Genomic DNA, 26315 nt, shown 5'->3' with positions numbered 1-26315 from the left:
GACTTCTTTTTCGTTTTGCATAGAAGGACTGGGGCTGTTTTCAAGAGCAGGCTTCAGTGCAGTAAACAGCAAGATGGGATTTGAAGTTATTTCATTTTTTATTTTCGGTTTCCTTTAATCCTGCTTGAGGGAAACCTGTGCACAGAGGCACTTCCAGGGAAAAACTGCTGCTCTGCTTCCTCCCCACCTCCTTGGAGAAATTTCATTCACAGTCAGGATGTCTGATCCATTGATTTATAGTGTGTGGGGTATTTTTTAGATTTATTATTATTATTTTCTCTCCGATTCTCCTATTAAAAAGCTAGCTGAGTTCAGTTTTCCCAAAGCAGGAGGAACGTTTTCTGTCAGTTTGATTGATCTGTGATTAACTTTGATGTTCCAAGACATAACGTTAATAGAGTTTGAGGCGTAAAGTCATATGAAGAAAATCTAAAAATAAAGAGCAGTTTGATTAACGTCCACAACCTAAAAAGAGTGCAGCTTGTACAGCGGCCAAGGACGGGCGGTATTTGGAAAGGAGCTTTCTAAAATGGGGAGCTGGAAATTGCAGTGCCTGGAACTGGGACTGAGTTGTCTTCAAAATAGTTTCTCTTAATTGAAACCAAATTGGAGGTTTTCTGTCTGGGACAGAGCCGTCCTTGAGCTGTGTCACTGGTGGGGCCTGGCCTGGTGAGAGGGCAGGAGGCTCCAGACCTCCTCACTGCCCTGTGATGTCCACAGGGACACTCCTGGGTGAGGAAACCTGGATATTTTCAGGTTGTGATATTGCAGAATTTTTCCTCTGGTGTTTTCAGCTGCAATTAGATGTTGGCAGAGTACTTTAGTATAGGTGACACTTAGTCAAAGAGAAACTCCACCTTCTGTGGAGCAGGGCTGATACCTGGTGCTGGGAGCTGTGTCCTGTGAGGTCCCTTTCTTTGCCCCTCCTGTGTCCCCAAAATCTGTGGGGAGAGTGCATGGCCAGAGCAGGCAGCAGTCACGGTGGTGATGTGCACCCAGCCAGGCCCACTGCCTGAGGAGACCTGTCACCCACCCTGCTCTCCTGAGGGACACAGGCTACAACAAATTAATACAAAATAATGATATTTCTCTGAGGAACGAGACAAAGTTTTGCTATCCTGCCTGGAACTGGAAATTGGTGGAGGGCTCCATACAGGCCAAGACCTGGTGAAGGGGGGACAAACATGATGGTGGTGCTGGGTGTCCTCTGGGTGAAGTACAGCCATCCTCCAGGGTTGGACAATCCTCCTTTTCTCCTCCCTATGCACTGACTGACCTTGATGGTAGGCTCCACACAGCCTCCTGCAGGCTGAGCAGAGCCATCTGAGCAATTCCTGTTTATTAACAATATTCCCTGCATGGCTGGAGCTCTTTCTTCCTCTTGACATCCCTGGAAGCACTGCAGAGCTGTGGGTGCTGATACGGACATTTTGGGTCTGGGTCCCCAGCTGTGGTGCCCCCAGATGCTCCCCCATGGAGGACTGTAAACTTTTTTGGCTATAAACATTTAAGGAGTAGTTGTCCTGTGTTTGCCATAGGGGAACTGGGATGGTTTTCTGGGGACATGGTAAGATGGTATTTTGCTGGGACCATATGGTAGGAAGGTCCATAACCTGAGAACTGGAATTATCACTTTAAATCATTGTTTGCTTGTCTCCCACTGTGTTTCTATGGTTTTGTGAAAAGCTGTACAAAAAGGAGGAAAAAAAAAAAAAAAAAAAAGGGAAAAGATCAGGACTGGAAGAACTCTTCAGATCAAGCCAAAATGTTTGTGCTTGGAAGCCAGAAGTGTTTTCATTAAAAAAAAAAATAATGTTTTTATTAAAAAAAAAAAAAAAAAGTAGTTTCTCTAGAGGATTTTTTTTTTTTTTTTAATCAAGGGACAGATTAGGTGCTTCTTGACTTTTAAGACCGGTAAGGAATCATACCTTGTGACCATTGTTTTTAATGACATTGTTGTAGTACCACAATGATAGGAAGTTCCCTCCATTCCTTTCCTCTCCTAAGGAGCCACATTTCTCCAAGTAAGCCATATATAAAAGGAAGACCATGTGCTTCCACAAGCCATTTCTGATTTCATGAGACCATCTGCATAGGATAGCTTAGTCCTTGGCGGCCACTTCAAGCCTGACTCAGGAGAGTATTGGATCAAGGTTGCTAGCATGAGATGGCAGTTCTGGCCCACATGAGATGTGTGGAGCAGACAAAGGTTCAAGGTCCCTTTCCTACAAGAGAGATGCCAATTTTGTTCTTGCTGGCCTTGTCATCAGAGACTTTGTGGTATGTCAGCTGGAACGGAGGATAGTTCCCTGCTGAGCACTAGAAGTTTGATTGCTCTTGTACCAAAACTAAAGCAGATGGGTTTGAAGAATTTTGTATGATGACTGCTTGCTGTCTCTTTCTTCTGTCTCTGAATTTATTGTTCACTGGAGTTAAATTCATACAAATGCATAAATTGCAGATGGAGAAGTAATAGAGGAAATGCATCATTAGAATATGCGCCACTAACTTTAAGAAGAAATAAAGCTGTTAAGTAGAAAAGATATTAAATGTTTAAGAGCTTTTTGCGGGACAGAAGAACCTTAGGTATTTCAGTATTTGAATGATAAGGACAGGAAGATTTGTGGCTGGCTGTGCAGCCATTTAATAGTAGGCTGGGATATCGATCTAGTATTGTATCCCGTTTTCTTAAGATATAGGATAATAATGGTGCATTATCTTTCACTTTGGGAAATAATGACTTAAAAGGTATGTGAGTGAAGAGGCTGTAGGCTGTAGAAATAAAACGAAATGGAAGCTAGACAAAACTTGCTGGAAGAAATCCTGGAATTTAAAAGGACTATTGTAAAGCAGGTGTTGGCACTCACTCAGTGAGGGTGTGCCATCCTGTAGCCTTTTTTTCCTAAATTAGAGGTTACGTATGCCAGTAGAAATGGAGTGGAGGCTGAAAACTGCTGCCTGTTGCAGAGTCCTTGGGATGCTACAAGGTCCAGCTTTGGCATTTGCTGGTCTGTTTGAGGTCTGTCCTGGGAGATTTGTGCTGCACGCTGCCAGCTTCAGTTGTGCAAAACTCTGTGGTGCACAAAACAGGTTGACGAGGGAGTAATTTACTGTCTCTCCATGGATTAGCTTTCATGAACTGCATGTGCCATGTGTCATGTCCTTGGCAGTTACAAACACAATCTAACTGTTACGCCTGTCCTATTTCAGATAAGACATTACCAAGGAAGACTGAAAAGGTTGTGCATTGACTCAAGGGTACTTTGAACCCTCTTTAGGGTAGCATCACTCATCCTCCATGCTGGCATTTCTCTAAATGTATTTCTGGAGTGGTAAACAACTTACAGGAGATCTGTTATTAGCATCTTGTAAATCCCAAGGACAGCTGATCACAGCCTTTTTTAGTATATCATAAAACAGTCTTCTGTTCACAAAATGCGAAAATTATTGTTTTGCATGTAGACTTCCTTATTAAATACCAAGTTTCTGGTTTGGAAAATGTCATTATTATTTTAATCAGATTAAGCTTCTCTTACAGTTTTTGCAATCTGCTCTTAAGAAAAAGGCACCTTTATTTAAGTTTCCCTCAGCATTCTTTCTTAATACATTCCTAATCTTCATGGCTGAGAGCACAGTTGGGGAGGAACAAGAGAAGGGAGTTAAAAGTAGACACTTTCTCCTGACTATTACACTTTTCTTTTTTAAAACTTTTAATGAGAAGCCTTCAATTTTCAATAGCAAACCAGGTCTTTCATTTTCTTGCATTTGGTTCTCTTGGCCAAAGTGTGCCATTAAAGAATAATGAATGTTCGTGGCATTCTGTGTATTTTTAAATGCAAAGAAATGGTTGGAGTCAGGAGTAGCATGATTGTAATGCTTTGTCTCTCTTTGTGGGTGCATATGCATTTGAAAGTACAAAGTCTAAACTATACATGCAGCTTTCTTGTTTCAGCTGGCAGTCCCTTTGAAGGGGCACTTGTCGCTCTCTTTTACTTTGTTTGCTTCCGCCTGCAGGCAGCATGTATTAAAAATAATAAATACTCCACTGGTGCCTGATGGAACAGCTTAGTAGTTTAGGCATCAGATTGAGAAATATCTGGCATTTTCAAAACTTAGAGCTCCAACACCTCTCAGGGTCTGGCTCCTTCTCAGTGCTGGCGGTATTGTTTTGTTAGGTTGGGATTTCTCCAGGAGGACACGAGTCTCAGTCAGTCCAGGGAGCTTACAACACTGGGTTTCAAAGCATTTTTAAGGCTTGTGGGAATGTTAGCCAGGCTTTCTTCACTGGAACGAATGCACCATTTCTGTGTTTTGCGGCTTAGGAGATGGTAAGGAAGATGCCTACACAGCAGCTCTAGGCTTCCTGCCATCTAATTTTACAGCAGCTCGAAAAGCAAACATCTAGTAGAAACAAATGAAATGAATTCAGCCAGACGGTGAATCGGCAACCAAAAAAAAAAAAAAAAAAGGGTGTGTGGGAAGGGTGGAAAGCTCCTCCCTTACACTTTTCTCTCTTGAGAGGGCTGCCAAGGCAAAACCTGGAACTTACAGACGTTTTTGGCAGGAAGGAAGAAGACCAAAGACTGTCAGGAGAACTCGATCCTTCTTAAAGGAAGACCCTGAGGGGTGGAAGACTCTTCCTAGCTGCAAGTCAGACCTTGAAGCAGGGACACAAGGTGGTGCCCGGGCACAGGAGTTTTGCAACCTCTATCAGTCAGCCCAGGGCTGCTCCAGCCACATGGCTGGTCTGGTGGTGACAACACCTGTGTAACTTCATTTGCAGGTAACTGGCTGTTTTCCTGCTGTTTATTATTATTATTATTATTATGTAGATCATACCTGTTCAGGATTGCTTCCTCTCTGAGCCCGGCAGTGGTCCTCACCACGGGGCGCAAAGGAGAGGCAGGGGAGATGCTGCACATTCGTGAAGGTTGCGTCCATGGATGAGCGTTGGCAGTCAGCTCCCACAGATCCATTGCTGAAGCTGGTGCTGGGATTCTCAGTAGGAGGGGTTAAAGAGACATTTTCTGTCTTATGCGATACCTGCAAGAAAAAAAAAAAAAAAAAGAATTTTTTTTTCTTGTGTTGATAAGTCACCCTTTCTATTGAATTTTTATTTTGATTTTTATTTTCTTTGACTGTCTGTTGGTGTCCACTTGCAGAAGTTGAGACAGGAGAGTGGAACAGCCAAGAATCTCCTCTTTTTTTTTTTTTTATCTTCATTTTCCTCCACCGAGAAAGCTAATTGAATCTCTTTCTGAACCACTTAATTCACTGCCTGTCATGCTCTTCTCTTTCAGTGTAAACTTCCTTGGGGCTATCGCCATAGTCCCAGCAGAGGAGGAAATTAGGGTCTCTTACAGAAATAACCTACAGCTTACATAGCATAAACAAATCATGGAAAGCAAACACTGACAGGTTGGGGAAAAATGTTTTAAAAAAGAAAGTAATAAAAAAGAAAAGATTAAATGCAAACATAGTGCCCTGCAGTGTTTAAAACACTTCCTTATAGTCTGTCAAGCAACATGTTCAGGACCTTTGATCAGGATGGAGGTTGTTTATTTCCTGTACAAACCAGCTTGCACATTGATCAATGTATTGTTGATACAGTGAAGGTATTCCCTTTACTGGTCTCTTTGAGAGGCCTAAGAGTTGACAATATTGTGAGCGAGAGTTGTGGAGAAAACGTAAAAAGAAACAAGAGGACAGGGTTAGTAATAGCTTGATCCCGTATTTAATGGAAGAATGGGTTGAGGAATTTCTGTGGAAATGTGCGCTATTGGGTGTAGGTGGTTCATGCTTTAGAAGAGGCCATTTGGGAACCACTGGCCTAAACCGTGAAGCACTTTCCTTGCAATTATACTAGGAGGACCTGCTACAAGACTTCTGTGATGGGAGTCATTCCTGCCCAGTCATGTGCTGTGGAAGGGAGAAAGGCACTAATACTTTCCTGCCTTTTTCAAAAAGTGTATATATTTAATCCATAAAAATATGCCTTGTACTTAAATATATAATTTGCCTTAATACTTCGCTGCATTTTTGACCAAGATGTGGCGTTATCTGCAGGGTAGACCTAAAGTAGTGCAAAGAGTAACCTTAACTTTATCTGAGCAGTAATGGGATCTAAAATAACTATTGCCACTAAGGAAAACCTGCTTAGCTGGAAAGGGAAGGATTAGTTGGTCTTTCACATGACTGGGCTTCCAGCTGTTTCAAGTCTGAGGCATGAGGCTTAAAGTGACCTGATGGAGATACGTAGTGAATCCGTGCAATTTGCTGCCCCTGGACCTTGTTGATGCCAAAAGCTTTCATGCCAAAGGACAGCATCTGTACGAATTCCCGGAAAAGAAATCCATCAAACGCTCTTAAAAAGAGAGAAATCCCCTCTGGTTGCTGAAATGTGGGAGCTGCAGATCACTAGATTGTGGCATAGAGTTATTGCAGCGTATTTTGCCAGCTTTTCCTCCTCCATACGCATCTGTTGCAGGCCAGTATCAAGCAGGATATTGGGCTAGGGAAACCTTTGGCCTGACCTCTGTCAGTCATTCCCGTGACTCACAGAGCAAAGGTTAACTACAAACCACACTTGGTGAGCCGCTGATCTCCACTCATTTTAAGCAGAGCACTAATTCAATAATATTATGGTTATTTGGACTAAGACTGGGTGGGATGAATACAGTTTGCCTTCTCAGCCCACACATTTCCTTTGTCACATAAAGTTCTCTTCTGTCTCTGTGAAGTGCTCAGTAAAATGGGAATAAAAATGGGAACTGCGCCTCTTTTTCTGTGCGTGTGCTTTGTTTTGCTTAAGTAAAATAACCCCCATGATTTATTTCAGCACTGCTATGGGGCGTAGTGGGCATTTAAATACCATTAATATTATCATGCCAACAGGAGCAGGAGGTGAAACCCCCTCGTCCCTCCTGTCCCTGGAACAAGTGATGCAGAGTAGGAGCCTCCTGTTTGCAGAGAGGGCAAGCTGTTATCTGTTAATATGGCAGCATTTCACCAAATGATTAGGCTGTCAGAATTACAGCAATTTGAACACGCTGAGCAAGCTTTTATGTACACAGGAACAAGATGCCGGCGTGAGATTACTGGAGAGGAATAACACACGCTGGAGATTGACAAGCGCTTGGCAAGCCCGTGTTCCTGGGGCTCATCAGACATTCGTGGCTCCTATGCGATGCTGGTGAAGAGCATACTCAAGTGGCTGTATCATAGCCCGGGTGACATCTGGTGACATGCAGTTAGGCCTGTTGTGTTTCTGCGGGATGAATTCATTTTCACAATATTTGAAAGGAATCCATTTATGCAGAGTGGAAATATTCTGGCATATGTGAGTGACTTACAAGACAGTAATATTTTTGGTCCATCTTGTATTTGGTGACAAAAGCATAATTAGCTACGCTTTGCCACGTGCTATTTTATAGAGCGGTTTTCTGGATTTCTGTGCTTTCCACTGGCTCTGTCTGTCCTCTGCTCTCCCTTAACACAGGTAACTGCTGAATGTTGGGAATGAGGAGGGACCACAGGTACTTTTGATGGTGTCCTGTGGTTACAGCTTGGGCTTCTACACAAATGTGTCTGCTGGCAAAAGTTGCCTTTCCGCTCCCTGTAGCAGCTGGAGGGTTTACTTTGCACTAAACAGCGGCTTGGACACTAAGTGGTTTTTGATCCTCTGATATGATCTTGCTTTGGTAGGGGAGTATATTATTCTTTCTCTACCAAGTTAGCTGGTCATTCTGCTTTGGTGTTGCTGAATATAAGTGCTGGGAATTGGATGGTTTAGATTTTACTTTTTTTTTCCTCTTCACCTCTCAGGAAATGACTGAGGACTTGATTCTGCATTGCATGTGAGCTGAACTCACGGCCTGGAACAAGGTCTGGTCTCTGTCCAGAGTTCAGCTTTAGCTCGTTCTTCAGCTTTCTGTGACAGGTGTGCAAAAAACAGCATTCTTGTATATAGAAAATGTTTCGGTTTTAAAAATCAAACTGCAAACAGCACATCCTGCTCCTCAAGCACTGTTCTCCCTGACAGCCATCAGAGTTTCAGTAGAGAGCAAATGTGGGGAAATGTGTATTTTGGATAAAAATCAAATTTTTCCATGAAAAATGAATTCGAAGGAAAATTGTCAGCTAGGTGTATTGAAAGATCAGAAAAGATCTTCCCCTGCAAGCGTCTGTGTAATGCAGAGTTGTACTTGGCAGACCTGCACAAGTTCACGAGATACTCTTGTGCTGGGGAATCACTTGGCGTCTCGCATGCCAGCTTTACACCGGGTCAGCATCAAATTGTGGCCCTTCGTGCTGCATCTCAACTCCTAAGTGAGGAGAACAAGCTTCTACATGTGTTATCCTGCTGCTTGGCACAGGTTTGGCCCACGGGCTGTTCCCCATTGGCAATGGGACAACGACATAAAGGCTGAATTTCTACTGCTGACGTCACACCCTCCTGCAGCCTTCTCCAGGGCATGAAGGAGCCTCTCTGATGAGTAGGCCTGACACAGCTTTCACGTCGCTTCAAACTTCTGATCCACGACACGTGCTTCAAACTTTTGATCCAAAAGGCATACGACAGATAGTAGTGACGTCCTGTTCTTCATACGGGGCCAAAGTAGGGGGATGTGGCCAGGCTGTGCCATGCAACCTGAGGCTGGGCAAATGGTCCTCAGCTCTTTTTATTGATGGGTAAGGGGATATAAATCTTACGTGATTAAGAAATGTGAATGTGTGTGGTCCTCAGAGAGGTGAGATGTGAAATGTACCGGGATTACAATCCAGCAAATCCACTTTGACGTTTTGTCTTGCTGTCTGTATAAGCAGCCCAAGGCAGCTGATGCAAAACGCACATTTAGCAGCTTGGGACGGGCAGATCTGCTTTCTGTGGTCATAGTCACACCCAAGCGCTAACGGTTGTTTTGCTGAGAGGGATCTTTGTGTGTCCAGCTGTTGAGAACAGGATAAACTTGCGGTGTGGGGGGGCAGAATTGCTGAAACGTGGTTTCCAAATGTTCTTCAGCAAGCTGTGCCTGTGAGCCCTGATGCCTGGGCTGGCTCACGCTCGACTGAAGAGCTGCTCCTTGTAGGCAGCCTGGAAGGGCTGGGGTGGTGCTTGGGAGGTGTTGCAGAGCAAACTCACCTTAGGTTAGCCCAATTCAGAATGCCAGGGGGTGAAATTCTGCAAAACATTATTTTTGCTGTTTGTACTTGGGAGAAAGGCATTCTTCTGGCTCACTCTCTAAATACTGTCTGGTTGCAGTCTTCCAGCCTGGCTGGTGGTTCTTGGATGTAAAACCTCCTTTTTTTTTTTTTTTTTTTTTTTGTAGTAGAACACTGTTATGATTTAAAAAAAAAAAAAAAAAAAAGGAAAGGAAAGGAAAAGAAAAGAAAAGAAAAAGAAGCCTTTTAAACTTCTGAAGTGCCTATCACAAGGTAAGGCTAAAATAAGTTTCTCATTGTTACAGTGGGCATTCTGAGTGTGCCATCAAGGCGTTTTGGAGAATAGAGGCATTTTATTTTTAATGAGAAGAACTGAAGAATAAAAAATGGTAGCCTTGGAGAATTGCGGATCAAAGGTTTCTTCATTGTAAAACAAATGAAAGGTCTCAGTCCTAGAAGTGATGAATAAATTGATAAATTTTTAATAGGAAGAATAGGCTATAAATGGTAATTTAATTCTTTGGGGGAGAGAATCATTTAAGCACTGTTTAAAAAGTCCAGATTTTTTGTTCAGTAATGGTAACGATAACTAAGGGGAGGGCTGGGAGAGTCCAGCTGAGGATGTTGCATATGGCACTGTGTGCTTGCAGTGCTCGTGTCCTTCGGGCACATGTCCCAGCATGGAGGTGGACATGTGCCCTTTCCCTGGGATCCCCAGGCATGCAGGGACTTGAACTTTTTTGGGGAAAACGGTTAATGCTTAAAAAAGCTTCCAGTCTTCTCTGTGTGGCCCCATCCTTTGGCTTTGTGAGAAAGCAAGTGCAGGGCAGGGGTGGTGGGGGACAAGCCAGCTGTCCATGTGTCCCCTGTCCCAAAATGCCCCACTCTATGCCACTCTGAGGATGTGGCACTGAAGATGGAGCTGGTGGAAGGAGAAGATCACCTGTGAGGAATGGGGGAATGGGGGGTGTAGAGGCCAGGATGAGCAGCTCGGCAGGGCTGGGTGAGGAGGAGCGCATCCTCGGCGGGGTGACAGGAGAACTAATAAGCACAGGCGGGGCAAGGGACATTTAATGAGATTCACCTAGGGCAGCTCCCCGCTGCAGGACTGACAGGCTGACGGGCGCTGCCAAATTTGCATAATAACACCACTAATGAAGGCCTCGGGGTCCCACCGGTCACTCCTCCATCTTTTGCTGCACGCTGCCACTGTGCTGGGCTCGTCCTCCTCTCTGCTGCCGTGACCCACTTTTCACATTCAGAACCCGATTTTATTTGTCATTTGTGGGGCAGCGTCTGGGCCCAGCCCATTTCTCCAAGGAAGTCCTGTCAGCTCCTATCAGGTGTCCCTGTGTGTGGTGGCACGGCCAGAGGCCGAGACCAGGACCCACTGCCATGCCCCCACCTCGGCTCTGCCCTGGCGTGTGGCAGGGCTGAGTAACACATCCCACTCCTTCCCTTTCCTTCTCTTGGTAGTGGTTTTAAAGTAATGCTTAACGTTCAGAAAAAAAAAAAAAAAATCTTTGCTTTGTGCTTGATACTAATTTTTGTTCATTTTCCTTCCCTGATCAGTTTTCTCCACAGCTTCACCACAGCTGTGGAGCGTGGAGGCAGCCTGGCTTCATGCCCCCAGGTGGCAGCTATTTTGGAGAGAAAAACGTGCAGCAGCTCACACTTGTGATCCAGTCCTGACTTCTCTCTGCCCTTACAGTAATGCAGAAGCCAAACCAGTTGCATTTGCAAGGTTCAGAAGAGGACTGAGCCGTTTTGCAAGTGGCTGTCTCTCTGCCACATACGACTACGTTGATATACAATTTTTTAAACTCAAAAAGAAAAAAAAAAAAAAAACATTTCTTAAAAAAAAGTTCCTTTTGAGAATGTAATGTTTATGACCACTGTTACATTCTCAAATCAGTTTATACTGAAGAGGCTTAGGGGGCATGATGGGACTTGTTAGTCATGGGCATAATTTTTTGGTCTGCTTTCTGCTGGCTGGGAGTCAGAAATGTATGTGTGCATTCAAACCTTTGCTGTGTCACTGAATTCCTGATGATACGCCTAAGCTTTAACAGCTGGTCACGGTGGCAAAAAGCTCCAGACGGAGAAACTGAGTTGGATTTTAAAACTTTAATTCTGTGGGGACTCAGATGGACAGTGATAATGCTGCGAGAAATTTTAAGAATTTTATCTGTATCTTGAATAGAGGCGCTGTCACCCCAAATAGGGAAAAATGTGCCTTTAGGGTCTCATTGTTTAGTTTCTTAGCCTGCATCAGCTTCAGGTGGCAAATGGATCATTTGATGTTATCACTAAGAGAGTAACTGGAGTTGAGCCCACTGTGCAGACAGTAATTTTATTTTTCAGCTCTGCAGAGGTTTGGCAAAGTGTTGCAAGTGGATGCTCCCATCCCTTTTCAGTACGTGGGAGCTCTATCAATTTGCTTTACATGGCTGATCTGAATGGCAGTTATTAGTTGGAAATTAACCCTAAATCCTGAAGAAGGTTAAATGATAATAGGTTTAGAGATTGCATTGGTACAAAAGGAGTTCACCTTGGGAAATCCATATCTATATCTGGCTCTTTTTAAGAACTTATGGGTCTGATTCAACTTCATGTTTATTTTGCGGCATTGCTTTGGGTAGAGTTGCTGCTGGTCTTTCACTGGTGTGTGAGATCAGAGCAATGCCTTGTGATGTTTAACTCTTTGCAGTCTCAGCAGCAAGCCTCTGAAAGTTGTGCAAGCCCATTTGCAGCAATACGGTATTTGCTGAGCACATTTTTCCCTGTATGCTTTGGCAGGGAAGTGGTGAGGACTTGAATCTCTGGGGGGAGATGGCTGTGGATGTGCAAGAAGAGTCCAGGGGTGCAGAGCATTTAGCAAATACTCCTGTATGAATCCTCATGCTTACTGGAATTTTATTCTGTTTTAACCCAGTGAAGTGGTTTGCTTCACATAGAGAAATAAACCCTTTACTAATCAGCAGTTTAGACATCACAGACCTGAAAATTGTACTGACTCTGGCCACATTTTCCCCCTCTCCTAGTAGGCTGGCTGAGAAATGTGCAGAGTACACCCATGTGGAGGGTGTTGAAAGAGTTCATACAATGTATATGGAGACATTATTATCTGGAATATATTTTAATTTGATTCTTTTTTTACATTTTCCCTCACTTTTTTAAAACTATTTTTAACATCTGTGTATTAAAGGAAAACTACATGTTGCATGAAAGGTTTCTTTGTTTGGCATTGTCAAAAAAGCTGAATTCAGGGGATTATGAATTTAATATGCCAGCCCTCAAATACTTGCCTTCTCTAGCATTGCACTCCGGTGACTTGCACCATTGTGCTTGCTGTGCGCGCTGTTATCTTCCAGATTTGTGTGTGCCCAGATATTGCTTGTTCAGCTGTTGCTGTTCAGCATAGTTTGGAGTTTTTCACATTCTGGTTGCCTGTCTGTGCTTCAGCCGTGTACTCACAGCTGAGGCTGAGCTTCCCCACTTCCTCCTGTACCTCTCAGACCTGTCCAAGACACTTACGAATCTGAGCTGAATGGGTGACATTGATGGCAAAGCTGCTAACACTGCTTAGTTCCAACTCCCTTCTTCATTAGCAGTGATGGCTAAGTAAGAGCTGTGGAATTGCACAGTCAGTGCTGGACTGAGTGTCTCAGACTGATGAGAGGCATTTTCAGACTCAGCTGGAAGCTGAAGAGGCTTCCCTGGCTAGCTCTGCCACGCTTTTGAAGGGCTGCGTCATTTATTTGCTTCACTGTGTTACTGTTTTTTAGTAACTTTAAATGACTAGTTCGTGAAGTTTGAGACATGGAGAGAATATTTCGGGAAATACAGGAAGTGTGACAGTTAATTAAAGTACGTAAGAACGTACAGATTGACAAGAAAAGGAGCCATAGCCATCAAGATGATAACAATGTGGAGACAGAAATCCAGAATCCATGTTCCAGATCTGTTGTTTGATGAAAAAAGAGGATTTCCTGACACACCACTTCATTTGTTGGAAATAGAAGTATGTAAAAAGAAATGTTATTTTTCTTTTGATTGTACTCTTCTAGTTCACTTCTGCTTTTGCTAACAAACATGCAATACAATCAATTCAGATTTCTGTGATACTTGATTATCAGTTTTAATATGTTTCAATACATTTTATGAGTTTCAGCCTTACCACAACCACTACGTTGGAATCTTTGTGCTTAATACTCCAGGAAAGCCAGGGGGGATGAGGTGGGAGGGCAGCGCTGGAGCTCTCCTTGTCCAAGCCCCTGCCTGGAGCAGGGTCAACACGAGCAGGTTGCTGAGGGCCGTGTCTGGTCAGGCTTTGAATATCTCCAAGGAGGGAGACTACCCAGCCCATCTGGTCAAACCTTTCCAGTGCCAGACCACCCTCATGGTGGAAAAGGTTTTTTTTATGTTTAAAAAGAATTTCCTGTATTTTGGTTCATGCCCATTGCTTCGTGACCATAATAATAATTCTTACAGGAATAATTTGTATTTCCTCTTGTCAAATTACATCAGTTCAATCATGCTTGTAATTTCCTGTAAAAATAGTTAAAATATGGTCAAAAATAGTTTTATTTGCAGAAATCAAAATGGGAAGTTAGGACTTTACGAAGTAGTGTATAGCATTGAATGAGGACTCTTACCACTTTTATTTCTGCTTAATATGTGAGAGGGTGCGTTTTTGTGTATTTTTTTTTCCCAGTTAAGCTTTCTATTTGTGACCAAAGAATATTTTATCAGCTCTTTGTTGTAAGCTGTTCTTCAGTGGATGTATTATGTCATAAACTTCAGTGGATACAAGATCAGATTTCTGATTTTTTTTAAGACTGTCATAAAAAAAATATCTGTGGGTAGAAATGAAATGCAGCAGCAGCAATAAGACCTGAGGCATCTTTCCCCATCTTCATCATCTTTAATTAACTTAAAATCGCACTGGACAGTCCTCAAGTAATGTGCGAAAGTGGCATCTAATAGATGGAAATTGTTAAGAAACTTTCAGCTGTCCTCTGGGAGTACGCCTCAGCGCTTCTGTGTCCGTAAGGTTGCCAAAAATATCCCCAGTAATTCTGAGCTCTTTTGGCAGATGAAGGAAGAATGACTGGTTTTACAACAGTCGAGATCAGATGGTGGCAGATCTATCGTACACTTCTCTGTGTTACGGAATACGTTTGCTGAGAAATAAGCTGCAATCGTCTGTTCTTTCTTTCTCCGTCGATTTGTTGCTAGTGAGTTACTGTTAGCGTTCTCATCTGTAAAAGATGGAAGACAGTAAGTTCAAATCACTCGGTTGTTCTGCGTGCTTTTCGTTTCAAATATTCCTAATGTGGTTTCATTGCTGTCTTGGGGAAAAGAAAAAAGTAGAGTTTTCTCTTTCAGCTGTGTAATAATGAGCGGCTGTCAGATGCGCTTTGATACTTCCGTGGCTTGGAGCATCAGTGGCCACAGAGAAAAATATACCTTTTTCTGCTAAGTCTTTGTTTTTCTGTGAGAGATGAGCTAATACAACGTTGGCAAGAGAGACTGCCTTTGTTCTGCTAAGATGTATCATGTTAGCTGTGGATGAGTCTTGGAAAACAAAAGCATTTAATTTTCTATCACAACCAAGTAATCTGCATGAGGAACTGCGGATAACAAAACAAAATATTTCTGCAGTGTTCGTAGGAGCTACCTTGGCTCTTTTGTATTTGTGTTTCTTTGAGGAATTCCTACACCTTTTTGTTGTTACTGTTTCCCTGTGGGTTTTGTTCTTAGAAACTACTCTAGATTTTTTTTTTTCTTTATAGATATCTTTATCTCCAGGCTGTTTTCCAGTCCACCAGGAGCAATTGCAAAGTTGCTCCTGCATAAACTTTAAGTAAGCCTTATATATCCCTGTAAAATCAGATCTCCATTCATTCTGGAAATGTAAAACCTCCTCTTCTCAGGATGTGCACTCCGTCTGGCTGAAGTTTGCTACCATCACAGCGACTGCGAGTCATCCTCTATTTAGGGATGCAATTTGACCAGCTGAGATGGACAGTCACATCTACATCTAAGCTTAATTCAGGATGACCCTTATTTGCCTCCCGTGTCTTGAGCAGACTCCTTCTCCATTCAGGCATCATCTAGCCCAAAATAAGTGTTTTGGGTGCATGTTCAGATGAGAAAAAGAGTGAGTATCAGGGGTCATCCTGTAGTCTCAGCTCCTTTAGGTAGTTTGTTCCAGTGCTGCAGTTCAAAGCTTGATGTTTTGCATATCAGTCATGTTTGTAAAGCCTACATAGAAGTAACTTAAAAGGATTCGAAAATTCCTTTTGCTTTGGGAAGGTGCTGTGTAGTATAGGCTATAATTACTTTCCTCTTAGATAAAGAACCCAGGTCTGGACTGAGGAAGCAGGGATGCTGCAAGAACCCAGACAGTTGGTGGTTTGTAATAATCATTCAGGAGTCTGTCGATGGCAATGACTGTCCTGATGTTCCCCATGCCTGGCCTCTCTCAGGCTTGTTTTCCAGTGTTTCCATAAGCCAAAGAGAGTCTCCATCCTTTTATTTTATTTTTTTCCAAGGGAGGCTTCTGATCCAGAGGATACCTGCCTGGCTCTGGGCCCAGCCCCGGAGCAGTGCCGCTCTCCTCTGGGTTTGCACGCCGTCGCTCTGCCATCTCCTTAGCAACTCGGAGCAACCACAGCACAGAGCCACACAGCCCCCGGGGGCTGCACTTTGCTATTTATAGGCAGTCAAGCCTGGATGAAAATTTCCAGAGAGCTCTGGTAAGGCCTCTGCAGGCAAAAAAAAAAAAAACAAAAAAAAAAACTTACGGGTCCTGCTGGAGGACCTGGCTTGGTACCACCTCTGAAAGTCCTGCCCTTTGCACAGTGCTCAACCCTTGCGGTGAAACACGTTCACTCCGATGCATAGCAAGGATTTTCTGTTTACATAGCTGCTAATTAACCTTTCAAGAATCATCTTCTCTGTAACCCAGGTTAGGAAGTGAGATGCAGGTGCAAAAACAACAGCCTGGGGTAAAATCGTGTTGTAACAGGCAAAGTCTCAGCGATGATGCCATGTCTGTGGTTTTTTCATTTCAGGGGTATGGCTTAGTGAGATCTTAGCAAACAGGGGAAGAAAATATTTTTTCAGAGCTTTGTGGTTAGCTTTTTTAAATTATGTTTCTTCAAGTAGAATTCTACATTGAAAACAAGATTTAATCACTGGTTATATTGCTTAGTGTTGCTCTGCAAAGGTTTATTGATTCAGCATTTCCCTTAGTCGTGTGGCTGCGAAATGAAGTAAAGGACGTGCGGTGGTGCTAAGAGCAAGTTGGAGTATTAAAGAAATAAAGGATAATCCATTAAAATGGGGTGGGTGGTGACCCTGAGCAGGACACTCATTTTCATGAACACTTTATGTATGCTGAGCTAAAAACTAGGTGAGATGCAGGAAGTAAGTTAGTAATTAATGGGAGATAATGCCTCTTTCAGATGAATCTGAGGAGCACATTGGCGATCTTAAAGCTACCATATCTACTTCTCTGACAACTTCGCACTTCTTTACCTGGGCAAAATAATAATGAAAAACTTAACATAATGAAAGTTAGGGCAGTGGATTTTTTTTTTTTCCTCTTTATACCTTGTATATGGTCCTTGGGTACCAGTGTAGGAAGATTTCATGTCCTGATCCTAGGGCTTCCCTCCCAGATTTCCCTCATACCCTGCATTCCTTTCCAGTGGCTGCTAATGGGAAAAGCCTTGGAGGAAATGTCATTCTGCTTTTAAAATAGGTTTTGGTGTCTCAGATTTATCGCTGGAATAGTTCTCCTGGATGCTGTGGTGAAAAAATAATGTTTGTCTTGAACTGGAGGAGAAAGGGAAGTCCAAAGCACCATTTAACCTGCTTCGGTTGGCAGGAATGTGGGAATTGCATGCTTTTGTGTGTGCTCCTGGGGGGAGAAGGAGCCTCTATGAGCAATGAGAACATGGGGAGGTGAAGACATGCGCTGGATAGGCAGGCTGATTGACAGCCCAGCTGGTGGAGATCTGTAATTGAAAATTCATTGCACATAAATCTTCTAGTACTTATCCTGAGACATGGGAAGGAGAATATCTGAGCTCTGAAGCTCTTAACTCTTTCAGGGCCATCTGGGCAGATGTTCATCTTGCAAAGTAGCAAGACTGCTAAAGTGTTTCTCTTTAAAGACTTGGGTTTTTGTTGCAGCGAGAAGAATGCTAGTGGAAGGAAAAGCCACCATGTGCTCCAAGTGATAGCATTTAGGTGAACAGCTTTAAATATTTAATGTTTATTTCTTTTACAGTTCAGCTTCAGATTGTCTTGGAAAATTCATCTTCGTATTTGGTGGTGAACACATTTTGCCTTTACAGAACGCATCTTGCATGTGTTGCCTGCCAATTTCATGTCTGATTTACCTGATTTGTGTCTCCACATTGGTGGGCTTATTGTATGTTTGTCCACGTGCCAGCAGGCTCTGCAACTGTATTTTAAGAGGTCTGTTCATGTCTAAATATTTATATTCTTTTCCATGAGGCTGAGACTGATTGTATGTACTAGCAACTATGTCCCTGCACTCCCTCCTTCCCCCAGTCCAAGTGTGTTTTTGGTACATTTTCCTCCTCACTTGATTTCAACACTCCAGTGGTTTCCACTATGCAGTTTTGAATGTATAATTGGTTTCTGGTGACCACATTTTTTCTCATTTATTTTGGTCTGCCTCTGTTCTGTTACACACATATTTGTCTCTCCATTAATGTCAATGTGAATTACAGATGAAAAGCTAAGTGTAGATAAATTAGTAACCACGCAAAACGGAAGGCGGCATTTAACTTTCTGAATTATTTGTGTGGGCACAGGACAGCTAATGAATACCTGAGGATCCGAACAAACGAGGAGCGCTGGGACGCGGGGCTCTGCTGTCGAGGCGGTTCGCAGCAGGGTGGCTGGGGAGGGTGGGGAACATACGGGGGCCAATGCAACCATAAAGGCTTTTAACACCTACGCTCCTGGCGAGTGTGGTGGGTATATGGGAGCGCAGGTTGTGTTTCTGGAGCCAAAAATCATGCTTGCCATGTACAATAAATAGAAGACTGAGTTGTCTCCACCTTGGTCCATAATGCACTGAGATTTCTCTCAATCCTTAAAACGGTGTAAAAATGTCCAGAATGGTGTTTCTCACTGTAAAACTCCGGTGTTTGGATTAAAGCCTTCCTTCAGGATGGGCCATGTTCTCTGCTTCACTGCCTGTGGTAACGTTTTATTCATTTATGGCAGGAGAAACCCTTTTGTCTTCAGCTGAACAACTGCTTTGCTTGCGGTGCCCTGCAGAAGCATTATGAGAGATTCCCTTAAAGGGAAGCACTTGGCTATTTTCTGAGCTCACTTTCAAAGTACTCTGAATTAATTATAAATGAGTAAAGCCGTCTGGCTCTTGATTACACAATTGCCTATCCTGGATTGCCTGTAATGAAATGTAAGCTGGCCCAATCGTGGTAAAACAGGAGGTGCTTTTCCTCCCTCTCTATCTTATGATCTGAGCTATTCTCAGATCTACTGTCCTGATTTCTTTCAGGCAGCAATGCTGTCAGTCTTAGATTTCCTCCTCTTTCTCCCTGCTACCCTATTTTTATTAGGCTTCCCTTTGGCTGCATGTACTATGCCTATACACTGTTGTAATTTCCATTGGAAGTGGTTAACATGCGCTGGTACAGTGCCTTTTGCGCTGAACTATCCCGATGCATTTTATTTATTTAAAGGATTCTAAGTGCATGTAGTATCTAAGTGTTTGACAAACACATAAAAATACACAGAAGTCAAGCACTTAGCTGCCCTGAGAGGATGGCTTCCCTTCTGCCTCTTCCAGGAACATCCATAAACCCAATTACTCGCGTAGTTCAGTAACTGAATCCCGTGCCTTGTATATGGTGAACCCTGATCTGTCATCCCCATCATTTACCATAACAAGAACCTCGCAGGGTGTGCTGTGTACTGTCCCATACCTGTCTTTTTTTTTGCCTGTGTTTTTGCGTAGTGCTGGATATTGTGGGCAGCAGTTCTTCCTTTTGCCATGTTTTCACTGGGTCACCAGATGGGATGTGAGCTGGCTCAGTATAGGGAATGACCTGGATGTCTTTTGCCCTGAAGTTTTTGCTCTGGATAAAAGAGCAGGAGCAGTGCTAAGGAGCTGTAAAGTCTTGTTTTTACAGCACTGCTATTACAATCCAAACCTGAGTTTTGGAGCAGAGGCCATTGATCGCCAGCACAGTCGAGCCACACCATGCATGGTGGCGATGGAGCTGCTCCTTGCTCTGTCCATCAGAGATGTCTTGCAGGATGTTTGAGGAAGGATGGGTTCAAAATGGCTTAGGAGAACAGTAACCGTATTTTCCAAGATGCAAAGAGTGCAACAAATTTATTCCCCTTCTGCTCTTCTCCTCTCTTCCTTGTGTGTGTTTAGGGAGGTGAAGAAGTGCTAGGGAAATGCATTAATCCGTAGTTTTTCATCTCTTGTAAGAATAATGTGGAATTGTTGAAGGACAACGGATTCTCCTAACCTTTGGTCTTAGACCTTTGATGGAGATAGTAAGCCAGTGGCATGGTGATCCTCCAGGCTGTTGGCTCGGAGCTGTCTCGAGAAGTACTCTGTACCCACTGAGCTCCCGTCCTCCCTGCCTGTGGGATTTGGAGCCCCTGCTCACCAGTACTACCTGCTCCCAAGCTGCCGGGTAGCTGATGCCTGCCTGTTACTGGGCCAAACTTGGAATCATCTCCACCAATGTTAATTTGGATGGGAATGCCTGATTCTTTATTATCTTTCCTGTGTACTGGGCAGTTCCTTCCTCCTACCCCTGCGCCAAGATCAGACCATCCCAGTTGCCTTTTTCTAACCAGGTGCTGCATTTTATCTCCTCCTCCCTTCCAGCTCCTGTTGCCAGGACCTCTAGCCCTGATGATGCTTTTTGTGGAGCATCCCCAGCCTTCAGGGCTCGTTCCTGCAGCTTGGCTTTGATAAAGACATCAGCCCTGCCAGGTTTAGCCTCCAGCAACCATGGCAACCAGCCTCACAGCCTTTGAAGGAGTAGTCCTAAGCACAAGTCTCTTTAAACATCCATGCAGTTCGCTTCAGGAGTCCTCCCCAAAATGGATGGGGATTGTCACTTGACAGCATTTAGCAAATAGGGCAGAACTCGGAGAACATCTGCTCTGAAGATGACAAAAAACGTTGAAACTATAAGGCAATTACGTTAATCTGCTCTCTCCTAGCAAAGGGTCCATCAGTCTGGCTATGCTGGAAACCTGTTAGAAAGGTGCAGTCTGTAAGGTGTCTGTTTATTCCTCACCCTTTCTCTGTAAGGGGTAATTGTGCCCTGTATAGGCAAATCATAGATGATGAAGTATTTCTCTGAGAAAAAAAGAGCTTCAGTGAGAGAAGTGATACCAAAACAGTGGAAAACAAGGCTTCAGAAGAGAGATTTATCATTTTACCTACTCAACCTGCAGCTGATATATTTGAGCTACAGCTTGACCAGAGACCTTCAGAGATGCCCATGAAATGGGGAGGTGAGCTCGGTAGCACGGGCAGTCTTCACCTCCTGGTATGCCCGAAGACCTCCCACAAGCTGCACTGGAGTTGTCCACGTGTAACAGGGAGTGCTTTCAGCTGCTCTGGCGTTAACGTCTATTCCGAAAATGCGACTCGATGAGGATTTTGACTGCTTGACCACAGTGACGGGGTTGCGGTGGTGGAATGTGCCAACGCACTTCATGCTGGGCTGAGCTGGCTTGCAAAAGACGCTCAGAAAAGTTGGTGCTAAAATAAAACTGGAGAAGGAATAAAGTATGCAAGCTTGCAGTGAGCAGGAGACAGAAATCCTAGGCATTTGCAATCTCTTGCCAAATCCATCCATCTCTTTTCCCACATTCTCTCTCCATTTCTGAAGAATGATGCTTAGCAGTTACTTTCTGTCTTCAGAAGTAATAGATGTGAGCAGCTGTGACGTGGCAGGGTTTTGCATTTAAACTGTTATTAGCATGTGTTGGAGGTATATATTCAAGCAAAGTGACACTTAAAATACATTCCACATTGTATGCCAGCATCCTATAGAAAGGCCTGATGGATCAGTAACCAAAATTAGCAATGGAGCCATATCATTATAATACGTTTTATTTATTTATTTTTTTTCCCTGTGGTATCTCAGACCACTACATAGCAATTTACTTAGGTACTTGTAATGCTTTTATTCATACTTATTTTTCCCTTCCCCAGTATCTGGGCCCATGTTGGTGGTTTTCCAGCAGGGAGGTGCTGATTTGCCCTGACCAACCGAGCGGTTTTTATGGTTGTGTGTTAGGATACCAGTCTCTCTCTGCCTTTGAGGCAGCTTCATCCCAACATCACCCTGCCAGGGGAGGAATCAAAGTTCAGTAACGCTGTCAGGACAGGGAAGGGAGACTGGACTTGTGGTGTAGAAAAGCTGTTTGCCAAGAGCTGTCCTCCTTCACTGCTCCATGCAGATGTTTTGCCTTTGTGAGCAGGGTTGGGGGGGAAGGCAGGTCCCATAACCCTGAGCATGCTGTGGGACGTGGTGTCAGCCCAGGGCCAGGCAGCTGCCCCAGGAGTCATCCTGCACCGCCTGGGGAGCCAAGGGCTTGCAGCTAACGGGTATGAATTTCTTCCAACAGTTTTTCTTTCCTTTCAGTTCAGTCTGGAAGGAGCTCCTCGCTCCCCGGTAAATTACAGGTATTTCTAGACCGAGTGCTCCAGCTAGCAGTAACCAGGCTTGCCTGGGTGGTTGTGGCTGTGAAGTTACAGTAACAGATGCTTTATCATGATGTGGTCAGTGGTCAGAGCCTGCTGTGTCCTGATTAGATTCATGTGGTCTGTGCTGGTATTTGTAGCTTCACTTGATGGGAGCAGCAGCACTGTTCAGCCTAGGTTGCAGTTTGCTTAGGTTTTGCTCATCTGTGCTGTAGTCAGATCTCAGATACAGCACCAACACCTTGCTAGGAGGGAACGAGCATCTCAGGTGGGAAAGGTGAGAAATAACCAGTTGCTTTTTGACCTGGTGTTTGGTCTTATTTCGTGGTACTTTTCTTGGGAGGGTCTGCTTTGTACCCACGCACTCAGGAGTTACAATACATGAAAATGACATGCAGCAAGATAATTTGGTGAGCTGAAACAAGAGCCTTTGTACTCAGTGGTGAAAAGAAGGCACCCTAAAAAGTTCAAAAATCATTTGTATGGAGGTGGAGGAGGTGCTGAGATTGAAAGGAAACTTTAAGCAATGCTGGTGCATTTTGACACACTGGATGCCAAGCTTGGGTCTCCTGTGGGCTGCAGGAGATGCCAAGCCCCGCTCTCAGCGCTGAGTTATTTCCTCAGCAGGCTTTCAGGATCTTCCAGAGTTGCAGAGAAATGTCTGCCCATGCTTTTGGAGCATGGGGCCCTGAATTTACAGAAAACTGAAGAGCCCAGCTGATGAACCAAGGGTGCCTGCAGGCAGACCTGCGAGCTTCGTTTTTGGATCTCAAGACCTGAGAAAATTTTTGTGAAGAAAACGTGTGCTGGTGGAGCGAGGGACCTGACGGGCACCACAAGCATCTGGCTAGCCTGTGCACTGTGGCGATGTGAGGTCCTGTTCACTCTGCAGATCTTGCCTTTGGAGCAGTTCCGAGCAGCACGAGGGCTGGAACAAGGTTTCCTCACTCCCGGTTCATCTGGCTCAGGACTGATCATTTTGGCTGAGGGTGTTGTGACCCACTCGTGTTTCGCAGGGCTGTGTGGGCACCCACCGGGGAGCTCAGGTGTGGGGTAGTTGAAACAGGAGCTGTGGCTCCATTTGGGTGCACTGGGCATCCCTCTGTTACAGGAGGGTAAAAACTTGGCCCTACAACCTGGTGGCTGCAAGTTCCTAAGACCCAAATTTCAAATGGGAAATTGGCCTTTTATCCTCAGTGCTCACCACGTAGTAGTGCAGAGCAGCAGTCAGCTGAGCTTCACCATGTTTTATTGTGTAGTTGTAAATCCTAGTTATCCGACTAACCTTCTCTGATGTTAAGTGCCTTCAATAGTAGTTTTTCCTTTATTTTATTTTTTGTTTCTGACTTTTTGTGTTCATTCAGTTTATAAAAATGTAATTAGAAATTAAAAAGAACAAAACAAGCCTACAAGCCAACTGATGTAGATTGACATGAATTGTCATCTCTTGAAACCGTGTGCAATCCAAAGCTCTGCAACCTGATACACATCCCCTTCATTTGGTAAATATTTAAAATATCCACAGAGAGTTTTTCGCATTCTTGAGCAAAGACCACATTGCCATGTATTCACCAGTGTTTCTAAGTATCAGTCTTATGAAGACAGGGCTTATTTAGTTAAATGTTTTACTTTTTTTTTTTTTTTTTTTTTTTAATTTCTGGTATTTATTGTACTATATGAAACCTGACGTTAAAGGGAAAGAGAGAAGCCTATCAATCGATTTGCCTTTTAATAATCCAAATGAGTATATTAAAAAGAAAATGTAAGCAACTTTAAATATGCCAAGGGCTGTAGTCTTTGAGAACAGGAACAGTTGAATCGGAAGGTTTAGATAATGAACAGAGTTGACGATGCTTGTAATAAAGTGGATTAGCTGTTACAAATTGTTTTACACCGTGTATCCTTACGTAGCTAATCTCCCATGTTTGCAGTTTCTCTCAGAGGTTCTTGAGGAGCACCCGGCTAGGTTGTACTTCTCCAAAGAGTGTTACAAATGCTGGTGCTTAATACAGTTTTTGAAGGAGAAAAAAAGAAAAATCTTTATAGCTTTTCCTCTGGGTGCTGCCCCATTAGCAGTCATTAGTTCCTGCCCTCAAGTAGTAAATACTGACTTCTTTCTCTTTTGGTAGCAGCGCTTTCCTTTTGTTAGCTCTCTCCAGCTCTGACTTCTGCTAGGTACCCATTACGGCTTCTGTAGCATTGTGTTTTTTCTCAGAATTTGCTTTTATTCACATGAAAGTCATGTTCCTCCTCCAAATCACATTAAGGTAAGAACACGCTGTCCTGTGGTTTATCAGTCTGGTGTCACTGGAGGCCGCCTCTGCTTGGAGAGGCTTCCAGCCTCCTCCTGCAGCCTCCAGCAATACCAGTAGCACCAGCACGTGTTTCTCTGCTGGCTGTTGGGAGCTGGGACCTCCACAGCAGCACTCACAATTGTTTCCTCTGCCCAGAGGTTAACCGATAACGTGGGCTGATCCTGGTGCATTGGGTTATTTTCAGAAATGTTTTCTGTCCGTTTTTCTCCACACCTGCGGAGTGTCTTTCTGTGCAATTACCCACTGGCTTGAAATGGTCTATGAAACTGGGACTGTAGTTCTAATCAGGGAATTATATTTGACTTTTTTTCTACAAAGTGGATTATGATTTTTTTTTTTTTTATTTGGAATAAAACCTGTCAGCACAGACACGTGCTTATTTTTTTTTTAAGAGTGCTGGAGCTCCTTAAACACTGTAAATTGTGCTTTGGCTCATATTTAAAGGTAGACTGGGATGATGCTGATATTTTTTTTAAGGAACAAATAGCTTGACTTTCAAAATATGTCAAATTTAGTTGCTTGTGTTTGAAACAAGAACTGTCTTCGCAGTTAAGGGACTTGAAAAGCCTGGAATCAGTTCCCTGCTATTCTCCAGCACTTCTTGCATCTCCTTGGGGAGGCAGTTTAGGCTTTCAGTGTTCAAATCATCATCTCTAAAATGGGGATAATAAAGACTTTCCTACTGCCTGGGAGTGTTGAGATGACAGATCGACTGATGGATCCTTTATGGGTTCTAAGAACACTTACGATCCCCTGTGCAGTTGTAAACATCAACCTTTCCCAAAATGCAGCTACCCACTGGACCTCTTCAGCCTGGATGTATTCAGTGGATTATGTTCTTATTACAGTGTTTTTCTGTGAAAATAATTTGATTGCTGGGGTGAGCTTTCCCTGCCTATTGTCAGATGGGGCTTGAAGTATCCCAGCAGCTCGCGGAGAAGAGAGCCATAGCCAGGTGCCCCTTGGGAGCATGTCCCTTATTTTCAAGACTTTCCGGGAGCCCCTCTGCTATCCCAGCTGCAGTGTGACTTTGTGTAGCTCAGGCTCTCGTGGAAGGAGGGCACTTCTCCTCTAGCAGGTGGGTTGTGTATGCTCTCACATCGAGAGGTGATGCAGAGCACTTGCAAAGTGCTTTGGTCCCTTGCGAAGAGAAGCATAATATACAAGGTTGAGGCCACTTTTGGGGTTGCTCAACCAATTCACGTTGCCTCCTAATTTAGGATAGGGGACTGAAGGGCAAATGTAATGTTTTAGACTCTGGACGGTCAGGTTGATGTTACCGGTGATCTTTGATTCTCATTTCAATTCCGTCATCTGGGCTGTGTTTGATGTGCAGCAGCACTGGGTCAATAACAGCTATGGAGCAGGAGGTTCTGCAGCATTTTTGTTGACGTCCTGCAGATGTTTCTGTGTTCTGCCCTCATTCAAATTCTGACCCAGCATTTCCCTGCTCAGTGCTGCGTTACTTAGGGATATTTCCTTCTTGACCCTTCCTGCACCAAAAAAAACACCATGTCAGCTAGATTAAATGTGTGAAGTCAATAAATGTAAAGAACAGCATCTTCATCAAGTGTGCAGGAGCCTGGAGTGATGGTAGCTCAAGAAACATGGACTTTCTCTGCATAAGCAATTTGCTAGTGCTCTTTTGGGTCTTCCCATGTAAAAAAAAAAAAAAAAAAAAAAAGCATTTGGCTTGTGATACCTGGTGGGATGGTTGACGACTGCTCAGAATATCTGCATAATCCACGTTTGTCAAAATGTAAAAGATCTTACTAAGCATCATCAAGAATTTGTGACAAACACTGTGGCATTTGGAGCTACTACTTGTAGTCACTGACTAGCAGGATTTCATCCTGCTCTTGTTTTTTTTTTTTTTTTTTTTTTTTTCCTTCCTCAGCTAGAATTGTAACCTTAGCATTATTTAATTGGAGGCTTTTTCAGTTAATTAATTTAACTCTTCACTGCCTTTAGTAGCATGGTTTTATGAGTATTTTTAATTGATCTTATTCATACAGAAACGCAATCTCGCATTAATTTAACAAAATGGATTCAAGTCACTGGTCAACCCAGCTGTTCAG

At 43.6% G+C, this 26315-nt stretch overlaps 1 protein-coding gene across 5 annotated transcripts in view; it reads left to right on the top strand.

The window, feature by feature from the left end:
• The window catches only part of FAT3 (FAT atypical cadherin 3), a 418888-nt gene that overhangs the window by 42603 nt on the left and 349970 nt on the right, over positions 1–26315 (top strand). The gene's annotated exons all lie outside the window — the stretch shown is intronic.

Source organism: Aythya fuligula, chromosome 1 (genome assembly GCF_009819795.1).
Source record: "Aythya fuligula isolate bAytFul2 chromosome 1, bAytFul2.pri, whole genome shotgun sequence".
Lineage (NCBI taxonomy): Eukaryota > Metazoa > Chordata > Aves > Anseriformes > Anatidae > Aythya > Aythya fuligula.
This window is presented reverse-complemented; position numbering and strand designations above follow the sequence as displayed.